This window comes from Ambystoma mexicanum, chromosome 8 (assembly GCF_040938575.1).
Source record: "Ambystoma mexicanum isolate Mex_15411 chromosome 8, UKY_AmexF1_1, whole genome shotgun sequence".
NCBI lineage: Eukaryota > Metazoa > Chordata > Amphibia > Caudata > Ambystomatidae > Ambystoma > Ambystoma mexicanum.
In genome coordinates, this window is record NC_090929.1 from 78,767,034 (window position 1) to 78,794,368 (window position 27,335).

Here is a 27,335-nt window from a genome sequence, read left to right on the forward strand (position 1 = left end):
GTGATTGCAGATATCTTGTCAGGATCCATTGCAATACCTTGTTGAGCAAGAACGTAGCCTAAGTAAGAAATGGTGGTTTTGTGAAACTCACACTTCTCCAGTTTACAGAATAGATGATTCTGTTGCAGTCGTGTTAACACTTCCTTTACATGTAAAACATGTTCTTTCCAGGTAGAAGAAAAAATCAAGATGTCATCCAGATAAATGATAACATAATGTAAACTGATGTCTGCAAAAATGTGATCCATAAATCTTTGAAACACTGCTGGGGCATTCATAAGTCCAAACGGCATGACTCGATACTGATAATGACCAAACGGCGTGCGAAAAGCCGTCTTCCATTCATCCCCAGCCTTTATTCGAATTAGGTGGTAGGCTCCTCTTAAGTCAAGCTTGGTGTAAACTTTGGCTCCTTGTACTGCTTCTAATATATCGGGAATGAGAGGCATGGGATATTTGTCCGGGATGGTGATTTTATTTAAACCCCTAAAGTCGATGCAAGGACGGAGCTCGGCGGTGTCTTTTTTTGGTATAAAAAACAATGAAGCTGCTGCGGGGGAAGTGGACTCGGAAATCAGACCGTTCTTGATATGTGTGTGTAGATATTTTTTTAGTACTTCCTTTTCTTTGGCTGATAGGATATACATTCTCCCGAAAGGGAGTGGACGATCTGGGATGAGGTCTATCGCACAATCGTCCCTCCGGTGAGGGGGAAGTTCTGAAAACTCAGACTGAGAGAAGATAGAACGGAATGAATGATATTCTGCTGGTAGGGAAGAGACTTCATTTACAATAGTATTGGCAATCCCTGCCTCCTGCTCCGGATTTGGTGAAGGGGGTTTTGCTATAAAGTGACCGTGAACACAATGTTCGGAACCTAAGAAAAGAGTACCCGCCGTCCAGTTGATGTAGGGGTTGTGGACCCTTAACCACAGGATACCTAGAATGACCGGATAATGAGCGGTCTTAATGATGTCTAGCTCAATGTTCTCATGATGGGAGGCCACCGTCATCTTTAAGGCTCTTGTGTGATCCTTAATAGGCCCAGATATGAGAGGGCTACCGTCGACGCTTTCCACGGGAATGGCTACGGTCTTAGTAGTACGTGGGATAGCATGTTTCTTAGCCCAAACATCATCAATAAAGTTGCCCGCGGCTCCGCTGTCTATTAAGGCGGGCACGTTAACAAGACACATGTTATCCCAAGCTAATGAAACACTTAAAGTAATCATGGTGTTTCCATCTGCTAGGGTAGAAGGACTGATAGTGTAATTCGGAAGGGGACTAATAGTAGTTAAAGAACCCGAAGCCGTTGTCCCCTTTACGGTCGGGTATTGGCGTTTCCCGGTTTCCTCGGGGGTGCAACCGTACATTCTTTAACAGTATGACTGTTTGATCCACAATACATACACAATCCTTGTGTCTTTCTCCGTGTTCGTTCTGCAGGAGAGAGAGGACCCCTTGCGTAACCTAATTGCATGGGCTCCTCGCTAGTATTCGATTTCTGAGGAGATAAAAAAGATTCCATATGGTATCTAGGATTCTTTCCTTTTCGCTTTTCTCTGTTTCTTTCCTGGAGTCTATAATCTAACTGCATCACTAGAGCAATATATTCAGTCAGGTTGGGAGGTCTCGGAACTCGAGACACTTCGTCTTTTAGTTCTTCCGATAACCCTCTTCTAAAGAGAGTAATCAGTGCATCGTCTGCCCAAGAGGTGTCGGCGGCCATCCTTTTAAAAGTAGTTATATAGGCTAGGATATCCAGGTTCCCTTGTTTAAAGTCAAGGAGCCTTTCCTGAGAGGCGACAACCACCTCTTGTCTGCTGAACATGCTGCGGATACTGTTGCAAAATGCCGGATAAGAGTCCAAAATGGGGTTGTTATTGATGACTAAAGGAGTGGCCCATGCTAAGGCTGCTCCTGTCATTTGTGAAATCATATGGCCCACTTTGTCTCTGTCCGTGGGAAAAAAGGCTGTCTTAAAGGCGAACTGCACTGTGCAAGATTCAAGGAATTCTTTCACGGCTTGGGGATTGCCATCAAATCGACCGCCTGGTAAAGGCCCGGGAGGGACTTCTGAGCTTCGGGCTGTCTGTCCCCCTTGCTGTCGTAATGCAGTATTTTCCAATTTTAACTGCTGGACCTCTGCAGAAAGGGTCTGCATGGCGGCCATCATTTGTTGTAGCTGTTGTTCCATTGTTAATGCCCGTCGAGTATCCCCTGTGAGTCCACCAGAGCTTTATTCTTTAGGGCGTTGCTAACTGTTACACTTTATCTTAATACTCTCTGGGAAAATCCCCACATGCGAACTCGTCGGTAAAAACAATACAACAAGGCCTACCTTGTCTTCGTCCACGCATGAAGAAAGGATAGATCTACCTGGAACCTGCTTCCGACCCCTTCTAACTCTGGTTTCAAACTCTCAATGATCTTGCGGGATGAAGTCTTCTAATGGTAAGTAAGTCGTTGTCTATGAAGTATCAGGCTCCGTAGAGATCTGGGAATAAACCTATAGAAGTTAGCGAAGGTAATGGTGTCGGACTTCCTATGAGGGTTGGATGAGAATGATAATACCTGCAAGTGGTAGGGACTGGGTGTCGGCAGAGGATTTCTGATCGCTGTTTGTACGAGTGTGTGCCTTTAAAGATAGATCCCAGACGGGGTTCCAATAAGGAGCAGGATGGTAAGCTGAAAGACTGGGTTTCTTTGGGAGGAATAAGGAAAGAGTAATTTAGAAAGGTCTGAACTATATATCTGATAACCGGGGGGTAAAGCGGAAAGAAGCTTACATGAGTGAAGACACGCCGGCGGTCGAATGGAGTCGATGATGCAAGCGTGGTTGACAGAGGAGGAGGGGCTTCTCTGCTCGAAAAGGAAAAGAGAGAAATCAAGGGTTAGCAGATGCAAAGGTTCTAAGGCAATAGTAATGAGAGGTTCCTAGCGGTAACTCACGAAGCGAAGCCTCTGATAGCAGTAGCAACGCGTTGTTGTTCAGGAGCCGTGGATTCTTGTAGTGTTTCCGGGATGGGAGGCGGAGCTTCGCTGCCGTCTCCCGTCCTGACAACTAGACCATTGACACCGAGTATAGGCGCCATGTTGGAGGAACACAGCCGCAACTACGGTTGAAGCCGCCAGCGGTTCCATAATAGACCGCGTCGGAGACCCATCGTAACACGCGGCACTGAGAAAAAATCAGAAAGACTATGCAACGATTTTGAATATTTTATATCTTAAGGTCTGTGGCGAGCGCAGGGACCAAGACTCCTGGAAGTCTTTGATCTTAATCCCGGTTTACATTAAGGGAGATGGCCAATTGCCTGGAAATTACAGGCTATTGTCTCCCCTTGATGTAACCAGGAAATAATTTGCATCCTTCGTCTTGAAAGCTTTACAAAAATGGGTGGACCAAGAAAAAAAATCTTGGTTGATTTGCCAATTGGATTTCGGCCAGGAGCCTCAACAATGTACTATCTTAGAGTGCTAGATGTTCCCATGGGGAGGCCTGCTAAAGGGGGCAACCCGGCCCTGTACATGGCATTCACAGACTTCCGTACTGCATTTGACTTGGTTGTCCGCTCAAAGTTATGGGTTAATTTAAGCAGATGGGGCTGTCCACAGTGGCTGCTGGTAGTGTTGATACAACTGCACTCCGGCAATAGTGTTTCGGTGCGGTTGGACAATGCCGGATTGTTGTCCAGACAGGTTGAGGTGAGCAGGGGGGCTCAAGCAAGGTTGTGTGCTGGCCCCCCTGCTCTTCAGTCTTTACCTGGCGGATTTAGCAGACAAAAGGCAGGCAAGTGCGGGCTGCCCTCCACGTCTGAACACTGGGAAAGTGGCTTGTGATCTCTATGCAGATGACATAATCTTAATGGACCATACGTACTGGTCAATGAAAAACATGCTATTAAATTTGGTTGAATACTCCAGGGAAAATGGGCTGAAGTTAAATTCATACAAACCTAAATTGATGTTGATGATTAGCAAAAAGATAAATCGTGTGGAAAAGACTCCCACTGGGAACTGTTGGGTATGTAAGTAGATATACTTCTCTAGGTCTAGATCTTACACCAGCCATGGATTGCGAAGTAATAAAGGAGGGAAAAATCAGAAGAGTGAGACAATTGGGTTTTTTGGTGCTAATTTATCCAAAAAACACAAGAGGTTATACGATTGAGGGTATACTGACCTTTTTATAAACTGTGTGCATGTCCAGCACTTTTCTATGGTTTAGTGGCACTGAATATGAAAGATCTGTGTTGGTTAGACCGACTTGAAGGGCAGTTCTGGAGGAAAATCTTAATGCTGCCTTCTTCAACGTCTGTCGAGTACATAAGGTTGTAACTGGGGATAATCTCGTTAAGAACGCAGGTACTCCCAAAAAAAGAGGTACTTGCTCCTGAAATCCTGTATAAATTTGAATAATCCTATGTTAGAATTACTGGGAGAAGTGGGCCATAGGGACTCTAAAGGGATCGGGAACAATACACCGACATGGTGGCGGAACTCTGTTAATCTAGAGTGCGATATTGGCGATGTGGATGGGAGGACGACATACTGCTTGCACAGGGAATGCTCCAGAAAAAGATCCTGCAATGGGATTGGGCCAAGAATTATCAGCACTAGGCCACTTTAAAGAACTATGTGCCGGGTTTGAAATTAAGATTCGATGAGCAGGAGCTAAAACCAACTCCTGGGTTTCAGGCATCACCCAGTAGGCAGGAGCTACCACGAGGGAACCAGGAGCCAATACCAAGTACACTTTGAATCGAAGTCCCACATAAGATGCACACTTTAAACCTTTTGTCATTGTTGTATAATTCTGGATGTGTCCTGCTTCTTCTTTATTAGCAGTCTCACATGCTCATATTTAATGTAGGCACCAACTGGCCTGGGGAACCAAAAGTAGCCCCTGGTAGCTGCCGGTTTCTAGCTAACCAGGCTCTCCTAGGCTAAATAGCTCCTGCTGCCCTCAATTTCGAACCCTGATGTGTATGTTAGTAAGGTTACACACAGATATTTCCTTCTGCGAAATTATCTGTTAAAGAGCCCTTCCCTTATGGTTCGCAACCTGATATTTAGGATATGTGTGCACCAATTGCCGGTGTTGTCAGTATTAGGCCCGAGGTTGAAGCTCCTTCCCATGCAAAGATATTGCAGGATATGCAATTTGCCACATACATTGGAAACGGTAAAGCACCTTTTTTACGGAATGTGTGGCGTTGGGAACCAAATACATGTGTATATTGGGCCCATATATCCACAGGCATGATTTTTCTTAAGACCAATGAGTTTTGGTGTTACTGCTTGAATACTGGTGCCGAATAGATGCACTTAGCACTTTATCGTTTGTGGTGAAATATTCAACATCTTTTTGTACTACGTGGGGACGGGTAGAGAAAGGAGGATTGTGCGTTCTTTATTTTTCATGGTTTCAAATGTGTATGTACAGTTTATTGGTATGTTGAGGATTTATAACTATTTGATATTTATGACATTGTTTTTATGAAAATGTACAATGAAATATTTACATTTTGGAAATGTTCTTTGAACTAAATACAAATGAAAAAAATAATTCTCTTTACACAGAACACTGTGATTTGAAAGTATTAGTCACTATAACAGTTAATAATACTCTTATTAGCTATGGAAAGATTTGCCATGACTACTCTTGCTGCTTTCAAAGTAGAACATTTAAAAAAGATATGTCTGGATAGAGGATTGCCATCCCCTGGTTTATTGGCTGATCTTATACAGAAATGGAGAGATCACCAGAGATCTGAGATTGGTCCTTTACCAGTTAGTAGTGAGGCAGTGGGTGATGAGGCAGGCCCCAGCAGTAGCAATGGGCGTGTAGTTACTGCCACTATTGAAAATGCAGAGGAAGTTGTGTCTTCTCATGTTTCTATGTCCTCCTCGGAAGCTGAGGCCTTGTATCAGTTAAAGAAGGAAACGCTTAGACTCTGAGAGAAGGTATTTTGAATTTAACATGGAAAGCTGGAGTTTGACAGAACAGAAAGACAGAGAACACAAACTGGAGTTGGCCAGGCTGCAAGGGTCTCAAGGCTCTTCCAGAAGTTCGAGTGGTTCTGGATCCTCTTCTCATCCAAGATTTTCTCAGGATGTTTTATGTATGCTGAGTAAAATGTCATTGATTGGCTTAAAATTTTGGTATGCTTGTGGGGTAGGAGAACCTGATAAGATTGCTCAGTTGCTCCGCAGACTACCCCATTCTGGCTGCAGTGCCATTATGGTTATGTCTAAGGCTGACAGAAAAAACATTCAAACTGAAACAGGCTCTACTATTAATGGTTGGGAAGCCGAATACTTGGTGATTTAGAGAATACAAAAAGAAAGACAGTAATACTAAACATGGGTGTCTTTTGTGACTGATTCCTTAAAGAATTTGAGTGGCTGGATAGAAGGCCATAAAGATACCACTTTTGAAGGCATGATCAATTTGGTCATGCTGAAATATATTTGTGCATCTTTTTCCCCCGAGCTAAATCAGCACTTGCCAGATTCAAAGGACTTGCATCCTAAGAAACTGGACTTTGCTGCTGATCTTTGGGTGTCCCATAAGGACGAGCATGCTTCAGGTTAGCAAGAGGAGGGGGAAAAAGCAGAAAGAGAAAGCAGCTGGGTCTACTGAATAATCTTCCCATAAGTCCCACACAAAGTTCCATAAGGGCAATAAGTTGCATGAACATGGAAAGGGTGGTGGAATTAATCATCCCAAGCATTTAGGCCTCTCTATATACAAAGTTCCAGTGGATCTTGTGGAGCAAGTGATCATGTGAAGGAGGACCCCAGATGTAAGGGAAAGACCTGGGGGGGGGGGTGAAGGGGAGAGGGGTCGTTCTGTGAATCTGGCACTTCCTTATGAAGAGGAAGAAATACTCACAGGGGCATTCTTCTCTTCGGATTCCTTACCCTGTGGTATAGGATCTGAAGTAGTTATAGTTTCCCGGGGAACCCAGAGTTGCCGAAGCTTATGCTTCCAGCCTTGATCATATGAAGCATTATTTTAAGGATCTATGAAACGCACCTCCAACAATTGATTCTGCGCCACACTCAAGAGAATACCATTTTTAGAAAAATGCTTTTTTAATAGTCAGAAACATGGTCTGGAAAATAAATCACATTTGTGCCCATAAGTGACACGTGCTTTGGCAGAAAGATCATTGCCTTTTTCAAACCTGGGCTTTCTGAATCACACAGGTACAACAACCACACACGTATGGTGATGTAACGGTAGTAATGAATGATTCAGTCACAAACATGTTGTTTAATATAATATTGTACACAGAGAGACAGGAAGGGGGATGGGGAAGGATTCAGAGGGGTAAATAAAAATTACAAACAATGTTTAGAAGCACATCTTATTTAGTACAGAGACTAGAAATGAAGAGTAAGCATAATAGGTAAATAAAAAATGTCTCGCACGCAAATCAATGGAGAATCTGGCACATTAGGACCTCTGTTTCAGAAGTTTTCACATTATGCAAATACTTGATATTAAACAAAAAATGGTGCAATGCGTGTGAAATACCGTGTTTTAAAGTTGGTGTTACATTACAAATTGTGGTTCTCATAAGTTGTGTGAAAAGAATATTGGTGAGGAATGATTATACTACTTGGCTTATAGTTGGCCTCGAAATACATTGTATAGAAAAAATAATAAAAAATAAATATATATTGATCCATTACCTGTGTGAGGTTGGCCTCAGTATTCTACCATGATTAATAATCAACGTAATAACCGGGGTCAATCCCGCTGTTAAGAAAATAAGAACCTGGTTTTAGTTGAAAAATACTTGTTGTATGTCTGCATAACTAAACACACATGCATAATGAACGTTTTGACTTCACAAACGTGTACATATGAATAACTGTGTGAATTGAACTCTCCAAATATAAAGACAAAAAGCAATGTCATTAAGAGTGGCAGTCTGTGCGTTTAAGAACAAAACGATCGCTGTTGGTGCCTGCCGTGTTATGCCTGAGGAAAGTAATGCACACACGCGCTCGTGCAGCCGTGTGGACATATAATTTGCAAGACGTGATTATAATATGTATACTGAATACCAGCTTTGAATGACCATTACCGTCACTGTTAACGCGCAATGTAATGCACCGAATTATTAGACCTCACGTATCTGTTCAATACCCTGCATTAAGCGTTCGATTCTCGAAAAACATTATTAAAAAAGTACATGCGTACGTGAAAGGCACAATATGAACTACAACATACCTCCAAATGCAGGTCTGTGCAGCGCGTCAGCTGTGGACCATCCCGGCACTGCGCCAGCATTGAACTAGTGTTAGTGTTGTGCTTGGTTGTCGTGGCAACATCTGGAGTCCCTCTTCAGTTCCCATCCCCTGAATTAGATAGACACTATGTTTTGAGGAATCATGAATGTTGGGCAATGGGAACTGCTGTAAAATCTATGTTGGGAAAAGAGGAAACAAAAACCCTAGTGACAGCGCAATATTCCTATGAGTAAAACTTAGTGGAACAAAATCAATGACCCACTAATATAATAGCATCTGCGAATATTCGCAATGAAGAGATGTTATATATATTGTTGGAGGTGTGTTTCATATATCTATATACTTTTGGGCGCGGAGTCACATCTGGTTGGTGCCATTTCCCCAGTGTTTGCTAATTATTTTAGGGATAGTGTGCTGGTAGATGGTGAAGACACCTCTACCATTAGGGACACTGGGGCCAGTCTGACTGTAGTGGATTCCACTTTGGTAAATTCAGAGGCTCTGGACAGAGGTCCTCTGATGCCCACTACGTTGGCTAATGGTCCCCCTCTCAAGTTTCCAGTTACGCCTGTCACTTAACCCTTTAAGTGCCATGGGTATTTCTCCCCAGTGCCTGAGCCTTTTTTGGTGATTTTGGTATGTGGCCATTCAATGGCTTGTAACTTTTTTGTTACATGAGATATCTCGGCCAAATTTGGCTCCTTGTCTTCCCACATATAGGCGGTCGTAACGCCACCCAGGAATCCCAGGTTGCTGTAGGGGGGTGAGAGAAAATAAGGAAAATGTGCGAAAATTTTGGGTTTTTTCAAAAAATGCCAATAAAATGATGCACAAAGAAGCCTGTGGTTTTTTCCTTGTAAGAGCTAGGAACAAATGGTTTGCTGTGCTGAGTTCCCCAATGTGTTGGCTTTCAGGAACAGGTTGAGTGGAAATGGAAAAAAATTATTTTGATGGGGATATCAACCGTTTTGTGAGAGGTAGGCGATTTTTGCCATTTTTGCCAATTGGACATGCATGGACGGAATGGAAGAAAAGGGCAGGAAAGCCAAATTGGAGGACAGAAAGGCATATATTTCTGAAAAGTAGACAAAATTCCAAGTTTAGGAAGGGGTGATTTGTATAGGTCAGGCAACAACTAGGTAGGGGAAACTGCCATCGAATGGGGGAAAAGCGGGAAAATGACTGAAAAAAAAGGTATGTGTTGGACATGGTTGGCTTGGTACGGCAATGGCTTCTATGAATTTTGAGAAAAGCAATGCTCCGCTACATTCCCCCGACTCTTGCAGTTAGGAGAGCATACCATTTTTGTAGTGTTTGTACAAAACAAGCAATACCACAAGCCAAACACTGAGCCATGGTACACAGGAGTTTTACGCTCACGGCCTGACCAGACGCACTTAGCATGTGTAAATTGGGAAAACCAATGTGGTGAGGAACGGCAGCCATACATTTTTTGAAAGAGCACAGGCAGACCTTTTCAAGGGTAGGTGACTTGTGCAGGTTACAAAAGTGTATGGTGGCTAAAGCAGCGACTAAATGTAGGTCACATTTGGGAAAAGAAAGGGTTGTGAGACAAAGGGCTCCAGCAAATGGGTCAAAACGTTATGGAAACCACACAAACACAACACATGGCCTACCGTCCCGCGTTCCCACAGGTGTCCCGATGAAAACGGTACCTCACATGTGTGGGTGCACCTACCTGGCCGCCAAGGGGAAAGCCTAAAACACAAGTAACCCCAAGTCTGTTGTCCATTCTGCCGACCGGCGCAACTTACAGATATGGGCCTCGGGTGTCCAAGCCACCGAGGAAAACAGGGAACCCCATGCATTTTCGAAAAGAGGACACCCGTGGGAATCCGCAGAGGTGTGATTTGCGCCCATCGCCCCAGATTTTTTTACCCAGACAGCCCTGCAAAGTCGGAAATGTGGGGAAAAAAACGCTTTTTCCGCACATTTCGCTCGCCGCACCCATCGAAACACGCCCCCCACAACACATGGCCTACCGTCCCGCGTTCCCACAGGTGTCCCGATGAAAACGGTACCTCACATGTGTGGGTGCACCTACCTGGCCGCCAAGGGGAAAGCCTAAAACACAAGTAACCCCAAGTCTGTTGTCAGAGGGAAATCTCCGACATTCTGCCGACCGGCGCAACTTACAGATATGGGCCTCGGGTGTCCAAGCCACCGAGGAAAACAGGGAACCCCATGCATTTTCGAAAAGAGGACACCCGTGGGAATCCGCAGAGGTGTGATTTGCGCCCATCGCCCCAGATTATTTTACCCAGACAGCCCTGCAAAGTTGGAAATGTGGGGAAAAAAATGCTTTTTCCGCACATTTCGCTCGCCGCACCCATCGAAACGCGCCCCCCACAACACATGGCCTACCGTCCCGCGTTCCCACAGGTGTCCCGATGAAAACGGTACCTCACATGTGTGGGTGCACCTACCTGGCCGCCAAGGGGAAAGCCTAAAACACAAGTAACCCCAAGTCTGTTGTCCATTCTGCCGACCGGCGCAACTTACAGATATGGGCCTCGGGTGTCCAAGCCACCGAGGAAAACAGGGAACCCCATGCATTTTCGAAAAGAGGACACCCGTGGGAATCCGCAGAGGTGTGATTTGCGCCCATCGCCCCAGATTTTTTTACCCAGACAGCCCTGCAAAGTCGGAAATGTGGGGAAAAAACCGCTTTTTCCGCACATTTCGCTCGCCGCACCCATCGAAACACGCCCCCCACAACACATGGCCTACCGTCCCGCGTTCCCACAGGTGTCCCGATGAAAACGGTACCTCACATGTGTGGGTGCACCTACCTGGCCGCCAAGGGGAAAGCCTAAAACACAAGTAACCCCAAGTCTGTTGTCAGAGGGAAACCTCAGACATTCTGCCGACCGGCGCAAATTACAGATATGGGCCTCGGGTGTCCAAGCCACCGAGGAAAACAGGGAACCCCATGCATTTTCGAAAAGAGGACACCCGTGGGAATCCGCAGAGGTGTGATTTGCGCCCATCGCCCCAGATTATTTTACCCAGACAGCCCTGCAAAGTCGGAAATGTGGGGAAAAAAACGCTTTTTCCGCACATTTCGCTCGCCGCACCCATCGAAACGCGCCCCCCACAACACATGGCCTACCGTCCCGCGTTCCCACAGGTGTCCCGATGAAAACGGTACCTCACATGTGTGGGTGCACCTACCGGGGGCGCAAAAGGAAAAGGGTAACCGACTGGGAACCCCAAGCCATTCGCCACTGCCCATTTTGTTCATGTGGGCAACCTACAGATTTGGGCCTAGGGTGTCGCAGCCAGCAAGGGAAACAGGGAACCCCATGCATTTCTCAAAAGAGGACACCCGTGGGAATCCACAGAGGTCTGACTTACGCAAATCGGCCGAGAATGTAATACCCAGAACCACCAGCAAAGACCCACATGGGAGAAGGGTGCCCAAGGCCAGGGATATTACCGCCGACTTTGCTGGAGCCCTGGCTGCCCTGCGTTACAGCTTCTCCCCACCAAGGAGTCTCGGCAGTGTGCCAATACCTCCCCGAAGGGAAAAGCTGTAATGCAGCCAAGCCGCAACTCCAGGACAGTTGGAGGTGATCTGCCCAGACGGGCCATTCCCACCCACACCACCAACAATCCAGCCCCAGTCTCACCCACCCCACTGACAGTGGGCCCTAACCATAGAATAATAAAAAACAGTACTCACATAACGTTGCAGCTGCTCGGGTAGAAAAAGCTGTAAACAAAACAAAGAACATGTGTTACCTATGGTCACACCAGCAAAATGTAGCCCTCCCCGGGGGCAGATAGGGGGGGGGGGGGGGTTGTCCTGCACTCCTCCCTGGGCTGAGGCGTCCGTTCCTAGGAGCAGATATCTGGTCCCAGGAAGGGCTGCATGACTTGGCACCCACTCCATTGCGGGTGGGGGGGGGGGTCAACGCCCCATCCCATTAGAAAATTCCCTGACCCATTGGGGTGCCCCACCGCCCCCCCTATAAAGCGTTCCACCATTTTCATTTTTTTCCTTTGGTAACCCAACTCCCCTTGGTGCAGAGGGTCACATTGGTGTGCCAATCTGGCGCCGGGGTGCCCAAACCTTACTGCCCCACCCACTGGGGGGGCCTGTCCCACCATTTTTGGGGGCCCTCTCCCCCCTCACCCCAAATGGCTGGGGGACACACCTCATGCAGGCCTCCCTGGGCCTCCTCCAAACGGCTGCGTGAGGTACACCCCACCTCCATTTGGGGTGAGGGGGGAGAGGGCCACCCCAAAAGGTGGGGCAGGACCCCCAATAGATGGGGCAGTAGGGTTTGGGCACCCTGGGGGCAGATAGCCACACTAATGTGGCCATCTGCACCAAGCAAAGTTGGGTAAACAAAAACAAAATATACAAAACCACAGGCTGCTTTTTAGGGGGGGCTGAGGGCCGCCCTAAATTGGCAGCGCATGATGTACCGCAACGGGGGGTGGCCCTCAACCCCCCCACCCCAAATGGAGGGCCCCACCTCATGCAACCCTCCCTGGGGGCAGATATCTGCTCCTAGGAAGGGGCATCTGACCCCAGGGAGGGATGCATGAGGTGAGGCCCCCCCTATCTGTGCCCAGGGAGGGTTGCATGAGGTGGGGCCCTCCATTTGGGGTGGGGGGGGTTGAGGGCCACCCCCCGTTGCGGTACATCATGCGCTGCCAATTCAGGGTGGCCCTCAGCCCCCCCTAAAAAGCAGCCTGTGATTTTGTATATTTTTTTTTGTTTACCCAACTTGGCTTGGTGCAGATGGGCCCATTAGTGTGGCTATCTGCCCCCAGGGTGCCCAAACCCTACTGCCCCATCTATTGGGGGTCCTGCCCCACCTTTTGGGGTGCCCCCCCCACCCCCAATGGCTGGGGGACACACCTCATGCAGGCCTCCCTGGGCCTCCTCCAAACGGCTGCGTGAGGTACACCCCACCTCCATTTGGGGTGAGGGGGGAGAGGGCCACCCCAAAAGGTGGGGCAGGACCCCCAATAGATGGGGCAGTAGGGTTTGGGCACCCTGGGGGCAGATAGCCACACTAATGTGGCCATCTGCACCAAGCAAAGTTGGGTAAACAAAAAAAAATATACAAAACCACAGGCTGCTTTTTAGGGGGGGCTGAGGGCCACCCTAAATTGGCAGCGCATGATGTACCGCAACGGGGGGTGGCCCTCAACCCCCCCCACCCCAAATGGAGGGCCCCACTTCATGCAACCCTCCCTGGGGGCAGATATCTGCTCCTAGGAAGGGGCATCTGACCCCAGGGAGGGATGCATGAGGTGAGGCCCCCCCCTATCTGCGCCCAGGGAGGGTTGCATGAGGTGGGGCCCTCCATTTGGGGTGGGGGGGGGGTTGAGGGCCACCCCCCGTTGCAGTACATCATGCGCTGCCAATTCAGGGTGGCCCTCAGCCCCCCCTAAAAAGCAGCCTGTGATTTTGTATATTTTTTTTTGTTTACCCAACTTGGCTTGGTGCAGATGGGCCCATTAGTGTGGCTATCTGCCCCCAGGGTGCCCAAACCCTACTGCCCCATCTATTGGGGGTCCTGCCCCACCTTTTGGGGTGCCCCCCCCACCCCACCCCCAATGGCTGGGGGACACACCTCATGCAGGCCTCCCTGGGCCTCCTCCAAACGGCTGCGTGAGGTACACCCCACCTCCATTTGGGGTGAGGGGGGAGAGGGCCACCCCAAAAGGTGGGGCAGGACCCCCAATAGATGGGGCAGTAGGGTTTGGGCACCCTGGGGGCAGATAGCCACACTAATGTGGCCATCTGCACCAAGCAAAGTTGGGTAAACAAAAAAAAATATACAAAACCACAGGCTGCTTTTTAGGGGGGGCTGAGGGCCACCCTAAATTGGCAGCGCATGATGTACCGCAACGGGGGGTGGCCCTCAACCCCCCCCACCCCAAATGGAGGGCCCCACCTCATGCAACCCTCCCTGGGGGCAGATATCTGCTCCTAGGAAGGGGCATCTGACCCCAGGGAGGGATGCATGAGGTGAGGCCCCCCTATCTGTGCCCAGGGAGGGTTGCATGAGGTGGGGCCCTCCATTTGGGGTGGGGGGGGTTGAGGGCCACCCCCCGTTGCGGTACATCATGCGCTGCCAATTCAGGGTGGCCCTCAGCCCCCCCTAAAAAGCAGCCTGTGATTTTGTATATTTTTTTTTGTTTACCCAACTTGGCTTGGTGCAGATGGGCCCATTAGTGTGGCTATCTGCCCCCAGGGTGCCCAAACCCTACTGCCCCATCTATTGGGGGTCCTGCCCCACCTTTTGGGGTGCCCCCCCCACCCCACCCCCAATGGCTGGGGGACACACCTCATGCAGGCCTCCCTGGGCCTCCTCCAAACGGCTGCGTGAGGTACACCCCACCTCCATTTGGGGTGAGGGGGGAGAGGGCCACCCCAAAAGGTGGGGCAGGACCCCCAATAGATGGGGCAGTAGGGTTTGGGCACCCTGGGGGCAGATAGCCACACTAATGTGGCCATCTGCACCAAGCAAAGTTGGGTAAACAAAAAAAAATATACAAAACCACAGGCTGCTTTTTAGGGGGGGCTGAGGGCCACCCTAAATTGGCAGCGCATGATGTACCGCAACGGGGGGTGGCCCTCAACCCCCCCCCCACCCCAAATGGAGGGCCCCACCTCATGCAACCCTCCCTGGGGGCAGATATCTGCTCCTAGGAAGGGGCATCTGACCCCAGGGAGGGATGCATGAGGTGAGGCCCCCCTATCTGCGCCCAGGGAGGGTTGCATGAGGTGGGGCCCTCCATTTGGGGTGGGGGGGGGTTGAGGGCCACCCCCCGTTGCGGTACATCATGCGCTGCCAATTCAGGGTGGCCCTCAGCCCCCCTAAAAAGCAGCCTGTGATTTTGTATATTTTTTTTTGTTTACCCAACTTGGCTTGGTGCAGATGGGCCCATTAGTGTGGCTATCTGCCCCCAGGGTGCCCAAACCCTACTGCCCCATCTATTGGGGGTCCTGCCCCACCTTTTGGGGTGCCCCCCCCACCCCACCCCCAATGGCTGGGGGACACACCTCATGCAGGCCTCCCTGGGCCTCCTCCAAACGGCTGCGTGAGGTACACCCCACCTCCATTTGGGGTGAGGGGGGAGAGGGCCACCCCAAAAGGTGGGGCAGGACCCCCAATAGATGGGGCAGTAGGGTTTGGGCACCCTGGGGGCAGATAGCCACACTAATGTGGCCATCTGCACCAAGCAAAGTTGGGTAAACAAAAACAAAATATACAAAACCACAGGCTGCTTTTTAGGGGGGGCTGAGGGCCGCCCTAAATTGGCAGCGCATGATGTACCGCAACGGGGGGTGGCCCTCAACCCCCCCACCCCAAATGGAGGGCCCCACCTCATGCAACCCTCCCTGGGGGCAGATATCTGCTCCTAGGAAGGGGCATCTGACCCCAGGGAGGGATGCATGAGGTGAGGCCCCCCCTATCTGTGCCCAGGGAGGGTTGCATGAGGTGGGGCCCTCCATTTGGGGTGGGGGGGGTTGAGGGCCACCCCCCGTTGCGGTACATCATGCGCTGCCAATTCAGGGTGGCCCTCAGCCCCCCCTAAAAAGCAGCCTGTGATTTTGTATATTTTTTTTTGTTTACCCAACTTGGCTTGGTGCAGATGGGCCCATTAGTGTGGCTATCTGCCCCCAGGGTGCCCAAACCCTACTGCCCCATCTATTGGGGGTCCTGCCCCACCTTTTGGGGTGCCCCCCCCACCCCCAATGGCTGGGGGACACACCTCATGCAGGCCTCCCTGGGCCTCCTCCAAACGGCTGCGTGAGGTACACCCCACCTCCATTTGGGGTGAGGGGGGAGAGGGCCACCCCAAAAGGTGGGGCAGGACCCCCAATAGATGGGGCAGTAGGGTTTGGGCACCCTGGGGGCAGATAGCCACACTAATGTGGCCATCTGCACCAAGCAAAGTTGGGTAAACAAAAAAAAATATACAAAACCACAGGCTGCTTTTTAGGGGGGGCTGAGGGCCACCCTAAATTGGCAGCGCATGATGTACCGCAACGGGGGGTGGCCCTCAACCCCCCCCCACCCCAAATGGAGGGCCCCACTTCATGCAACCCTCCCTGGGGGCAGATATCTGCTCCTAGGAAGGGGCATCTGACCCCAGGGAGGGATGCATGAGGTGAGGCCCCCCCCTATCTGCGCCCAGGGAGGGTTGCATGAGGTGGGGCCCTCCATTTGGGGTGGGGGGGGGGTTGAGGGCCACCCCCCGTTGCAGTACATCATGCGCTGCCAATTCAGGGTGGCCCTCAGCCCCCCCCTAAAAAGCAGCCTGTGATTTTGTATATTTTTTTTTGTTTACCCAACTTGGCTTGGTGCAGATGGGCCCATTAGTGTGGCTATCTGCCCCCAGGGTGCCCAAACCCTACTGCCCCATCTATTGGGGGTCCTGCCCCACCTTTTGGGGTGCCCCCCCCACCCCACCCCCAATGGCTGGGGGACACACCTCATGCAGGCCTCCCTGGGCCTCCTCCAAACGGCTGCGTGAGGTACACCCCACCTCCATTTGGGGTGAGGGGGGGGAGGGCCACCCCAAAAGGTGGGGCAGGACCCCCAATAGATGGGGCAGTAGGGTTTGGGCACCCTGGGGGCAGATAGCCACACTAATGTGGCCATCTGCACCAAGCAAAGTTGGGTAAACAAAAAAAAATATACAAAACCACAGGCTGCTTTTTAGGGGGGGCTGAGGGCCACCCTAAATTGGCAGCGCATGATGTACCGCAACGGGGGGTGGCCCTCAACCCCCCCCACCCCAAATGGAGGGCCCCACCTCATGCAACCCTCCCTGGGGGCAGATATCTGCTCCTAGGAAGGGGCATCTGACCCCAGGGAGGGATGCATGAGGTGAGGCCCCCCTATCTGCGCCCAGGGAGGGTTGCATGAGGTGGGGCCCTCCATTTGGGGTGGGGGGGGTTGAGGGCCACCCCCCGTTGCGGTACATCATGCGCTGCCAATTCAGGGTGGCCCTCAGCCCCCCCTAAAAAGCAGCCTGTGATTTTGTATATTTTTTTTTGTTTACCCAACTTGGCTTGGTGCAGATGGGCCCATTAGTGTGGCTATCTGCCCCCAGGGTGCCCAAACCCTACTGCCCCATCTATTGGGGGTCCTGCCCCACCTTTTGGGGTGCCCCCCCCACCCCACCCCCAATGGCTGGGGGACACACCTCATGCAGGCCTCCCTGGGCCTCCTCCAAACGGCTGCGTGAGGTACACCCCACCTCCATTTGGGGTGAGGGGGGAGAGGGCCACCCCAAAAGGTGGGGCAGGACCCCCAATAGATGGGGCAGTAGGGTTTGGGCACCCTGGGGGCAGATAGCCACACTAATGTGGCCATCTGCACCAAGCAAAGTTGGGTAAACAAAAAAAAATATACAAAACCACAGGCTGCTTTTTAGGGGGGGCTGAGGGCCACCCTAAATTGGCAGCGCATGATGTACCGCAACGGGGGGTGGCCCTCAACCCCCCCCCACCCCAAATGGAGGGCCCCACCTCATGCAACCCTCCCTGGGGGCAGATATCTGCTCCTAGGAAGGGGCATCTGACCCCAGGGAGGGATGCATGAGGTGAGGCCCCCCCTATCTGCGCCCAGGGAGGGTTGCATGAGGTGGGGCCCTCCATTTGGGGTGGGGGGGGTTGAGGGCCACCCCCCGTTGCGGTACATCATGCGCTGCCAATTCAGGGTGGCCCTCAGCCCCCCTAAAAAGCAGCCTGTGATTTTGTATATTTTTTTTTGTTTACCCAACTTGGCTTGGTGCAGATGGGCCCATTAGTGTGGCTATCTGCCCCCAGGGTGCCCAAACCCTACTGCCCCATCTATTGGGGGTCCTGCCCCACCTTTTGGGGTGCCCCCCCCACCCCACCCCCAATGGCTGGGGGACACACCTCATGCAGGCCTCCCTGGGCCTCCTCCAAACGGCTGCGTGAGGTACACCCCACCTCCATTTGGGGTGAGGGGGGAGAGGGCCACCCCAAAAGGTGGGGCAGGACCCCCAATAGATGGGGCAGTAGGGTTTGGGCACCCTGGGGGCAGATAGCCACACTAATGTGGCCATCTGCACCAAGCAAAGTTGGGTAAACAAAAAAAAATATACAAAACCACAGGCTGCTTTTTAGGGGGGGCTGAGGGCCACCCTAAATTGGCAGCGCATGATGTACCGCAACGGGGGGTGGCCCTCAACCCCCCCCCCCCACCCCAAATGGAGGGCCCCACCTCATGCAACCCTCCCTGGGGGCAGATATCTGCTCCTAGGAAGGGGCATCTGACCCCAGGGAGGGATGCATGAGGTGAGGCCCCCCCTATCTGCGCCCAGGGAGGGTTGCATGAGGTGGGGCCCTCCATTTGGGGTGGGGGGGGTTGAGGGCCACCCCCCGTTGCGGTACATCATGCGCTGCCAATTCAGGGTGGCCCTCAGCCCCCCCTAAAAATCAGCCTGTGATGTTGTATATTTTTTTTTGTTTACCCAACTTGGCTTGGTGCAGATGGGCCCATTAGTGTGGCTATCTGCCCCCAGGGTGCCCAAACCCTACTGCCCCATCTATTGGGGGTCCTGCCCCACCTTTTGGGGTGCCCCCCCCACCCCACCCCCAATGGCTGGGGGACACACCTCATGCAGGCCTCCCTGGGCCTCCTCCAAACGGCTGCGTGAGGTACACCCCACCTCCATTTGGGGTGAGGGGGGAGAGGGCCACCCCAAAAGGTGGGGCAGGACCCCCAATAGATGGGGCAGTAGGGTTTGGGCACCCTGGGGGCAGATAGCCACACTAATGTGGCCATCTGCACCAAGCAAAGTTGGGTAAACAAAAAAAAATATACAAAACCACAGGCTGCTTTTTAGGGGGGGCTGAGGGCCACCCTAAATTGGCAGCGCATGATATACCGCAACGGGGGGTGGCCCTCAACCCCCCCCCCACCCCAAATGGAGGGCCCCACCTCATGCAACCCTCCCTGGGGGCAGATAGGGGGGGCCCCACCTCATGCATCCCTCCCTGGGGTCAGATGGCCCTTCCTAGGAACAGATATCTGCCCCCAGGGAGGGTTACAAGGGGTGCCCCCTTTCTACTTTGGTTGGGGGGGCACCCCCCCCTATGGGGGGACACCCCCTTCCTTGCATTCAGTAAAAAATCCATGGTGGCTAGTGGCCCCCACCCCTTCCCCCAACCCTGTTTCCCATCATTTCATTTTTATTTTTTATTTTACATTCCCTTGGGGCAGATGGTCAGCCATCTGCCCCAGGGTTCACATACACGTGCCCCCATGCTTTGGGGTCGGGAGGGGGGAGAGGGCTGCTTACTTGAAGCAGCCCCCTTCCCACCCCCCCACCTCACAAAGAGATCCATGGTGGTCTAGTGGGTTGCTGGTCACGGATCGAGCGCTCTGCGCCGATCCGTGACCATCAATGCCTCATATGTGGTGTCCTTGGAAAGGGGAGAAAGTCCCCTTTCCAGGGACACCACTTTCTGCTCAATCCCTGGTGGCCTAGTGGGCCCCAGGACCCCAAACCCCCTCCCACCTCCCCCCATCCCTCGGATTATTTTCACGTTTTCTTTTATACATTTCCCTGGGGGCAGATGGTCAGCCATCTGCCCCCAGGGTTCATTTTCATGTGTCCCCATGCTTTGGGGACCGGGGGGGGGGGGGAGAGGGCTGCTTACCTGAAGCAGCCCCCCTCCCCCCCCAAATCGCAAACAGATCCATGGTGGTTCAGTGGGTTGCTGGTCACGGATCAGCGCTCTGCGCTGATCCGTGACCAGCAATGCGGCATATGAGTGGTGTCCCTGGAAAGGGGAGAAAGTCCCCTTTCCAGGGACACCACTTTTAGGTCAATCGCTGGTGGCCCAGTGGGCCCCAGGGCCCAAAACCCCCTCCCACCTCCCTCCTTCCCTCGATTTTTTTTTTTTTTTTTTTTTTTTTTTTTTTTTTTTTTTTTTTTTTTTTTTCTTTCCCCCCCACCCCTGGGGGCAGTGATCATCTGCCCCCAGGGGTCCCTGGCGCTGTGGCCCCATGCTTTGGGGCCACGGGGGAAGGGGGCCGCTTACCTAGTAAGCAGCCCCCCCTCCCCCACGCGTCACAAAAGGATCTGCTTTGATCCGTGACGTTGCTGCCCGCGGATCGAGGCGCCCTGCCCTGACAGAACTCCATACAGCCGGAGATCGAGGCGGAAGAAGGAGACTCACCTTCTCTCTCCAACGCAGCAGCCGAAAATGGCTGCTGCGTTGGAATTACTTTCAGTTTCACGCCGACGTGCGTCACGCACGTCGGCGTGAAACTGAAGGAAATCCAACCCCCGGGCAGTGAGGGACCTCCCCCTCACATAGCCCGGGGGTTGGATTACAGTTTTGAGCGATCCCTGCTTTGCAGGGATCGCTCAAAACAAGGTGCCAAAAAGGACGAGCTATCTCGTCCTTGGCACTGCGTGTGCACTTCCAAGGACGAGATACCTCGTCCTTGGCACTTAAAGGGTTAAGCTGTGAACAGTGTGGTGGTCAGGATCCCTGTAAGTGTACAGAGCCAAGTCCCTGGAAAAGTTCTGTCAGGGAATAACCTCAGAGACTTGGTGTTATTAGGGACACTGCAGAACGTCCACGCACTAGGTCTCAGACAAAGAATACCTTAGCCTAGCCGAAGACCCAGCCAGAGTGGAAACCTAAGGCTAAAGGAGAGCAGAATCTCAGAAGAGGCAAAGAGAATATTCTCCCTAACTCGTCTACCACTGAGGTGGAGGTAATTGGGTCAAGCCCCTGAACCTGATGAGGAAGAGCGGCTGCCTGATATACTCAACACCATGAACTGCAGAATTTACTTGCAGAGGGGGATCCTTCAAGGGAAGAGTTTAGTAAGGGCCAACGTGAGTGCCCATCACTTGAAGGCCCAAGGAGACAGGCCTGCTCCCAGTTAGAGGTTGAAGCCCTTGGGGAAGCATAGGATTTATTGGGAAGGTGGTCTACAGTATAGTGAGCCCAGAGTCCACTAAAGGAAACAATAGGAGGCTGGTGTTTCCTCTTAATGTGAGACCTTACTGCTGCAATTGGCTTATGAGGATCCCCTTGCAAGTCATCTTGGCATCACGAAGACTGAGAGGGTGAGCATGCACTTCTACTGGCCTAAGATGGGGACACAGATGGAACGTTGTTTCAGGAGTTGTGCTAATTGTCAGATTTCTGGCAAAAGTAGCGCAAAAATCCAGGCTCCATTGGTACCACTACTTGTAGTGAGTATACACTTTTTTTTTTTTTTTTTAAAGGGTAGGGATTGACGACGTTGGTCCCCTTGAACCTCCTACATCCTCTAGCAGTAGGGTTTTCCTTGTGGTCGTTGATCATGCCACAAGATAGCCTGAAGCATCCCACTGAAGACTGTGACTGCCAAACAGAAGCAAGAGCATTGCTTGGCATATTTGATAAGGTTGGCTTCCCTAAAGAAGTTGTGTCTAACAGACAGCAACGTCATGTCCAAGTATATGCAGGCCATGTGGAAGGAATGTGGGGTGTCCTATAAAGTTTAATCGGCATACCGTTCACAGGCCAATGGCCTGGTTGAGAGGTTCAACAAGACTCTTGGAAGCTTGTTTGGAGCAGGAGAAAGCGGGATCTCCCTGTGGTATAGTTACTCTTTGTCTACAGGTTGTGAGGAATTTGACCATCCGCACAGGGAGTGTGTGTTCGCCTGGGCAATTAGATTTTTTGTTTTATTTAAAAGAATGAATGATGGGTGATCAACTTCCGGAAAATATGTGGGGCCGTTCCTGCACATATTTTCCACGGTTCTCTGCACAGCAGAAAAATAGTCATGTACTCTGGGAGGACAGTTTACCAGCGCCGCCCTCCCCTGTCATGTGTAGCTGACACCTGACAGCTGTGGACACATCAACGCCTCTGGCCTTGGGCAGCCTGATTAGCATTTCATGGCCCCATGGATTTGCATCTCCATTGTTGCACCTTGCTGGTGGCGGCGATGCATGTTAATTAGCAGGCCCCAGGGAAGGCCTGGGTGCAGTAAGTGACAATGGAGACCAGAGACCAACACCTCTTTGTAATGCAATGTGTCGGCTTGGTACTAACACCCCTCCTTGGTATGAAAGGGCAGTGAATGTCCTGTCTGGAATCACTCCTTTCAGATCAGGGAAGTATGTGAATTGTAGGAGACGAAAGTCTGTCTGCAACACCCTACTGCAAAGGAGACCCATGTTGTGACCAAGCGCCTCAGTTAATTAGGGAGACACTTTGATGTACAGCAGACAGGGAGATGGGTGGGACTTAGTATATGTTGTCATCCTTCCCCTGTGTGTTGCCAAGCGCTATGATTCTGACCTAAAGCATCACTGAAGATTGTTGGTGGGGACCCAGGATTGGTTCATTAAGGTGGGCTTAGCCTGCACCAATCACTGGGGCCCGTTTGGCTTTAAAAGAGGGCTGAGCTCCTCACTGATCAGATCATCTGACGACTTAGCAAGGAGTAAGAAGGACTCATTTGGACCCGAGCTGAAGGTACAGTCTACCTTAAATCTTTCGCCAGTGAAGGAAGGCCAGGAGTTCCAAGAGGGAAGTAAGATACCTCTCCCAGGGAGCCAAGACTCAGAGGACACGTCCAGCAGCTTCAGAAGCGGTACCCAGCCAGCACACAGCGTGCCTTGCTAGGTTCTGACAGCAAGATTCCTAGGTGGGAAGTGCCAGAGAGTCTCTGGACAAAGGACAAGGCTGTTGCCTGCTAACTCTCCTGAGCTTTGGGCCGTCTGTTTTGAAAGGACACAAGCCCTGCGAAGGAGCTTAGAGGAGTGCCACACAAGCATCATCCAGCGTCATCTTTTTAAGGATAATTTCGAGACAGTCGAGTCCTTGAACTGCATCCGGTTGGACCGCTGACTGTTGTCACGCCGCAGTCACCAGAGCCGTCCGAGACGCCTCAACCAGCATTCTTGGCCACGAGCCGCTTCGCTGAACAGCCTGCAGACGTCCGTCCAGCCTCGATTGCTGAATTGCCTGCCACCTGGTACCCGCAGCTGTCTCCCGTCACTAACTCAGTCTCACGGGCTGCGAAGCACCCTGGAACCATGTTGGCACTGTCGAGCACCAATAACCTCTTCAGCACCAGGTACATTGTGGTTCTATTAGTTTATTGGTCTATTTGGTTATTTCTAACGCGCACCAGGCAGAATGAACTGCATTCGGGCGCAGTTGTTAACTAAAGATCGACTTAACTGTGAGGAACTATACTTGCCCTTTTTACTGAAATTCACTTGAATAGGAAGGTTTTCAGTTTTCCTGAAGCCTTCCAAGGACGTGCATGATCGTATGGCAATTGGTAACTGTTTCCATAACTTTGGGCCAAACACAGAGAACCTCCTGTCACCCTTTGAGGTGCGTTTGGTCAGCAGAACGTCCACCAAATGTTTATCTCCTGACCGGAGGTCTCTGGTTGGTTGATAGTGGTGGATGCTGGTGGTCAGATATCTGAGTGCAATTTTATAGAAACATTTGTACATGAGACACGCCACTTGAAATTTAACTCGATCCTCCACCGTGAGCCATTGGAGTGCTCTCTGCGATGTTGAGACCTGGTCGCTTTTCTCCAAGTGAGCAATAAGCCTGTTCTACCCCCTTGGTCATTCTCCGAAGGCCCCTAGAGACCGTTACGTCCCTTTGCTGCTGGACCCAAATAATCTTGAACTATAAGACTGATTACTTTACCAACTACCCTCCTGTCAGTATCCAGAGTGCATCCTTTTCCTTTGTGAAACTGTCCTCTGTGTTCCTTTACAGTGTGGGTTGTAATTGTATTGTGCTAAAACTGTCTGTTGTAGTAATAATAAAGTAGATATTTGTATACAAATGGACTTGTATTCCAATCTGTTCTGATACTTTCTGGTGTACTAGAGGTGTGGGGTTGATTGATGGTTTAGAAACCGATATTCATCCCTGGACCACTGGTCCCCCGGAAGTTGATTTGTCACAGAGGTACCTCAAGAAGCGGTTGGCTTTAGCCCCTTTTGAACTCTTCTTTGGTCACCTTATTAGGGGACCCTTAGTCAAGGAAGGATGGTAGATGCCCAGTCCCCCTGTCACTGTAGTGGACCAGGGTTCGAAATTGAGGGGGGCTGGGAGCCATTTAGTTCCTGCTTCTAGAATAGTAGAGCGGGGTTGGCTTGAAACCAACCGCTACCAGGGGCTACTTTTGTCTCCTAGGACCAACTACTGGTGCCTTCCAAACATGTAAATGTGACTAACTTTTGAGTATTTGCAGAAGTTAATAAAGAAGAATTAGAACGCATCTAATACACATTTAAACACAATGGTTCTTACAAAATAAAAAAAAAAGTTAAAGGAGCATCTCTGATAGCTCCTGGTTCCCCTGCAGTAGCTCCTTCCTACTGGGTGATGCCGGACACCCAGGGGCTGCTTTTAGCTCCTGCTCACTGAATCTCTATTTCGAACCCTGTGGACTATGTGTTGGGCTTGAGAAAGAGGATGGCCTTACTGATGGCACAGGCCAATGACCAGCTTAAGGCTGGACAAGCACTGGTGAAACATTGGTATGACCAGAAGGCTTCACTTGTTCATTTTTCCACAGGCCAAGGCATGATTATGAATCTGTTCTAGAGATTTACAGGACAAATGGTCTGGTTCTTATCGCGTTGTTGAAAGACTGGGTGAGGTTAACTATTTGGTGGACCTTGGAAGACATGGTCAAGCTCCCAAAGAGTTCCATGTGAATAGGTTTAAGACTTTCATCCCTCCGGTTGAAAAATGGGAGCCCTGCTTCTGGCTTCCAGGGTAGCCCTTCTGATGTCTCTATTGAGGCTGTCAAATTGTCCCCTCAACTGACTTCACTAAAGCAAGTTGAGGTGAAAACTCTTTAGGCAGTTCCCCTCCCATCCCCCTTGTTTTCTCTCACTCCAGGCTTGACACCTTGGTGCAAGTGTGACATTGACAATAGAGACAGTGTGCCTACCAAAAGTAGGAGTGATAGAGTGACCGACAAGGTGAGATCCCACATTAAGTCTGAGGTCAACAAGATGTTAGATCTAGGGGTGATACGAGCCCTCCTTGGTCCAGTATATAGTGGTTCTGGTACCAAATGCAGGAACTTTAGATTTAAGATTATATGTGGGCTACAGAGCTCTAAATGCCGTCACCAAGACAGATGCACACCCCCTTCCTTTCCACTAACTGATGTGGACTGGCTATGTGCTTCCAAGTGCCTTAGCATCTTTGTCCTTACTGCAGGGTATTAGCAAATATCCATGACTGAAAATGCCAAAGAGAACATTGTCAACACTTGAGGGGCTTTACCAGTTCGGGGCAATTCCCTTTGGCTTAAAGAATGCACCTGTCACTTCCAGAGGTTGGTCAACCATTTGCCGAATAGGTTGGATGAATTCTGCATAGCACATCTGGACAATATAGCAGTTGTCAGCCTTACTTTGGGAGAACATGCAACACCTTTTAGATTGTCTTGCAGGCTCTTCAGCAGGCCCACCTGACCATAAAGGCTACCAACTGCCACATCCTGCATGTTTTATTAGTCGCCAGCTTAAGGACAGAGAGCTCAGGTGGGTGTGACTGTGGAGAAGGAATGTTTTATTGTGTGGGCCCTTAGGAAGCTGAGACCTTATATTTGCAGAAACTTCCTTCACTGTGCTGACTGGCCTTAAGCCGTTAAAGTGGCTAATGAACATGAAAGGATAGAATTATAAATTGCTCAGGTGGGCCATAAGCCTTCAAGGCTTTGATTTCACCACTGGGCATCAGCCAGATGCACAACATAGCAATGCTGATGTGCAGTCCAGGATGTATAACCAACTGGAACAGGAAACCCATCTATGAGTGGATTAGATTTCCCTTGTCCCAAGTCTGGATGACGGGTGGGGCGAGTGTTAGGATAGATTTTTCTTTGGGCAACTTTCCCTCCATAGCTTCTATGGAGCCCCAATAATGTTTGGTTTGCTTTTTAACCTGTACCGACTTTTTATGAAGGGAAGTAAATCCTGCAACTTCACCTCTTTGCTCTTTTCTCATTTGTTATGGAGGAACTGATCAGTCCCTCAGACTACTCGTACTGGAAAACTGTTTCCCTTTTATCTACGAGTCTGGTGCGCATAATAAATGAATAAACAAATATGTTTGTAACTTTTTAACATTGCGCACAGCATCGTCCAATGCAGTGCAAAGGGGATACTATTGTCACCCTAGCTTTTTACACTTGGGATTTTTGGTTACTTTTATGTCTGCCTAAAGACAAGTTGGTGGCAGCAGGTGTATTTTTACCAAGATTTATATTTTTAGAAGGGCTCTGTTGTCTCTGAGCGTTCTCCAGAGGCTGTTTTTTCGACCGCAGTGGACACTGTATGCTATAGCTTCTACTTCCCCTTGAGATACATTTAGCTCTTGGGACCATGGGGAGAGAGGTGCCAAGGGTTTGCAAAGAGCTGTAAGGCTGAATCTTTGTCAGTGATGTAGGGGGTGGGGTGGGGGGGTTTGAGTGATGAAGGTATTTATGCACTAGGGGTACGATTTTTAAAAATCTGTTTAAAAAGAAAACCACTTTACTACTGATTTTTACGATGCATAACATGTAACGGTTAAACACTTACTGAGGGCAGGCTAAGTTTGTTTTCGCCCTTAACTCAGTTTCTTCCATTAAAAGTTCTGTTTAATTACAGAGTAAACCTAGTATTTCCCACTTTAGAGAAGAGCTTTTTCTGATCAAACATAAAACAATAAATTAATTTTGTATTATAACAACCAGTTTTACAATCACTCCCTGGTAGGGAGATTGTCCTCAAGGCCCTCGGGTCTGGGCCCTTGTGTATATCTTTGACTTGCAGGGTTTGAAATTGAGGGGAACTGGGAGCTATTTAGCTCCTGCATATAGTGTGCTCTAGTAGCTTGAAGCATCTCTTGTGCTAGATGGAATTACCAATAATAATCTCGGACCAAAATAACTGCACGGACTCAAAGAATATGGCAAAGTACCACTTTATTATCAGTATAAAATAAAGTAGGGCAATCTGGCAAATAACAGGAAGTA

At 50.3% G+C, this 27,335-nt stretch overlaps 1 protein-coding gene and 1 long non-coding RNA gene across 4 annotated transcripts in view; one reads left to right on the forward strand and one right to left on the reverse strand.

Annotated features, from left to right (window-relative positions):
• GTF3C5 (general transcription factor IIIC subunit 5) overlaps window positions 1-27,335 on the forward strand; it is a 144,412-nt gene that overhangs the window by 20,360 nt on the left and 96,717 nt on the right. The gene's annotated exons all lie outside the window — the stretch shown is intronic.
• On the reverse strand, window positions 7,125-8,304 carry LOC138473529 (uncharacterized). The gene is made up of 3 exons (XR_011268767.1): window positions 8,252-8,304; window positions 7,708-7,774; window positions 7,125-7,205 (listed from the first exon to the last, which is right to left on the reverse strand). It is a non-coding gene; the product is annotated as an uncharacterized lncRNA (long non-coding RNA).